The sequence below is a fragment of the Elephas maximus genome, chromosome 14 (assembly GCF_024166365.1).
Source record: "Elephas maximus indicus isolate mEleMax1 chromosome 14, mEleMax1 primary haplotype, whole genome shotgun sequence".
Classification (NCBI taxonomy): domain Eukaryota; kingdom Metazoa; phylum Chordata; class Mammalia; order Proboscidea; family Elephantidae; genus Elephas; species Elephas maximus.
Window position 1 is genome coordinate 63,413,300 of NC_064832.1, and position 3,270 is coordinate 63,416,569.

Consider the following 3,270-nt stretch of genomic DNA (forward strand, 5'->3'; position numbering starts at 1 on the left):
TTCCAAATCCCTATAAACACCTAAGAAATAAATACTGGGCCTCAAAATTCCTCTAATGGCGTGCTTCCTTAATTTTCAACATTCAACCAAAATTTGTTGCTGGCCTTTTTTAAATGATAAAAATGTGTCAATACCCTGAAATTAATGAAGAATAGCTCCATTAGTTTCCTTGGACTGCCATAACAGGGTAAGACAAACTGAGTGGCTTTAAAGAACAGAAATTTAATGCCTCACAGTTATGGAGGCTGAGAGTCCAAGATCAGGCTATCGGCCACGTCGAATCCTTCTGAGGGGTCTGAGAGAAAAACTGGTCCATACCTCTCCCTTAGTTTCTCATAGTCCCAAAATTCTTAGCTTACAGCTGCGTACCACATGGCAGTCTTCCTCTGTCTCCCTGTCTCTGTGTATCTTTTCCTCTTTTATAAGGATACTAGTCATGCAGAATTATGACCCATCTTACTTGAGTATAACCTGAAGTTAACCTGATAACATCCTCAAAGATCCTATTTCCATACATGGTCACATTCACAAGGATTAGGCCTTCAGCATATTTTGGGAGAGAAAAGTGGGGAAATGGTACAATTCAATATAATACCAGTAATTTGAATACAAGATGATAGGGTTATACTTATAGGGAAAAGAAAGTACAGAGAGAGAATTCCTAGTTTGGGGGAGGCAGAAAGAAAACTTTCACCAGGGATATCTTCAGGATGAGTAAGGGACAGAGATAGAACATTCAGATCGAGAATTTGCAAGCAGAGGATGTTCAAATCGAATTGTTTGTTCAGGGAATGATGAGCTGTCCTTTTTAACATTAAGGTAATTTACTAGGTGATGAAGGTCATAAGGGGAAAATGAGAGAAACTCAGGAACAGGTCCTAGGTTTGTCCATGCCACTGCTGCAAAATTTGTGATTTTTTGTTTTGTTGGTTGTTTAATTTTGTATCTTAGAGTACATTTCAGTTAATATCAACTGAAGTGCAATTATAAAATGTTTTTACAACTTCAAGAGAGAAGTTCTATTTCACCTTGTCTCACCTATGCAGAGAAAGGAATACTTTCTATTCAAATAGGTTTTCATCTTCTGTTTCAATCATGTTATATATGACAACTCACCTGTGAGCAAGGAAACTATTACTTCAGGCAATTCTAATGCCTATAATTTTAAGCAGTAGTTGGAGTACTACTTAGCCACTAGCTAAATACACCAGCTTCATATAGGATTTTAAATATCAGTCTTACATAAATAGCTGTCAAAATGTATAGCATGCATGTAGAATTAACAGCTAAGAACATACTAATACAACCTCACTGTCTTTTTTGAGTTAGGACACCACGTAGGCAGGTAGGTGGTTTGGATCTTTGAATTCAGAACCAACCAGAATTTTTGCTATTAGAGCCCTCCCAGATCACTAGAGAAATCACTTTTCCTCATAGAGTAAAATGTACTAGCTGCTTTTACTTCCACACTGCTTGCCCTGCACTTCAGTCCCAGCAAGTGATTTATATACAACCAAACACAAAATGATTAATTATTCCTTTTCTTCCTCAGGGAGATGAACTTTACCCCATCCTCACCCACCTACACCTCACCCTGTGTTCTTAAATCTGGCTGGTCTTCTTCTAGGGTACTAGATGATGGGTCTTCAAATGGTTTCTCAAATTCTAGGTTTCTGTTGCTAGGGTAGGGTTTTTTGTTTGGTTTGGTTTGGTTTTTAGTATAGTCTTCTAAGTGGTACTTCCAATATCTTGAGTCTCTGGGAATTCCTGAAGGATACTATTCAGAATTCCAGCTTTCTCATTTAGCAGTAAGCATTTTCTTTACACTGCCTTCTGCACACATCTTCACTTACCCTATCTCTCTGTTGACCTTTCAGAGTGTTTCTGAAAATCCTACCACTAGCAGGAATCCTTCTCACCTGAGAGCATGACTTTCCATTTTCTTTTTCTTTTTATTGTCTTGCAAAAATTTACCCTATGCAGCACTGAACCATTTGTACTCCAAGGCAACTTAACAACAGCAACAAGATTCCTTAATTATAGAGGTATTGCTTATTTAAGTTTGTATCTGCGATACCCAGTAGAATGGAAAGCACATAATAAGTGCCCAATAAATGGTTCCTGAATGGGGGGAAAGAAGGAAGAAAAGTAGGAAGGAAGGTAGGAAGTTAGAAAAGCATTACTTGCCCATTTAAAGATTTAATTTTTAGAGGGTAGATGTTCTCTGTTTTTCTCACAGTGCCCTGTAATAAAAGTATTTTTAACAAATAAATTGCTATCCAACCCTGAAATAATAAGATATAGTATAAATTTGTGGTAAAATATATTTTATAAATAATATTTCCAGAAAAAAGTCTTATATGCATTTCATTCTAAGAACTTTACCTAATTTTTTCCAAAGCAAAAATAACTTTTTCACATGTATGATTGATAAAAATACCATCATTCTATTTTATAAGGTTTTCTTAATATTTCTTAAAATTGAAAGCAAAAATGTCATAAATCAACTTTCCTTTTATGAAAGAAAAAAAAAAATTTCCTGAATAGTCCTTGAGCACTATTTTCCCCTTTGCAATTAGTAGGAAGAATTTAGAGTTATCACTTGACTTTTTAAAAAATATTTTATTACGATTTTGGAGAAAATTTGCTTAGCAAATTAGGGTCTCATTTAACAATTTCTATGCATATTATTCAGTGACACTGATCACCCTTTTCATATTCTGCATTCTCATTATTTCCGTTCTGGTTGTGCTGTTTCCCTTAATCTTGCTTCCTAGTCCTCTGGCACCTTCTCATTTTTGGTCCAGGGTAAACGTTGAACATAGGTTTCATTCAGATGATTGTTTAGAGGAGCACAATACTCATAAGTATTTATTTTATGAGCCACTCTGTCTTTTGGCTGATAGGTGACTGTCTTAACTTTTTGTTTTAAGATGTTTCTGGGAACAGAGTCGATATTTTTGTAGAGTAAAGCTACAAAAGTCAATGCATGAATTGCCGTTCTTTCCACGCTCTTGCGCTATACATGTCTGTTATTTTCTGGAAAGCTCGTCGCTCTTAAGGCTATTGAGAAACACTTTGAGGTCAGAAATAGAAGTTGCATTTTGATGATTTGTTTTCCTCCCGTGGCTGCCTCCCTACTTTTGAAATATATTCTTTCCAACACCACCATCATTGAAAGGGACATTTCACGACGACAGTAAGAATGGAACGTCTGACAAAATAGTTACTGGATTCATCATATTTATAAAGACCATAATTATAACTCTG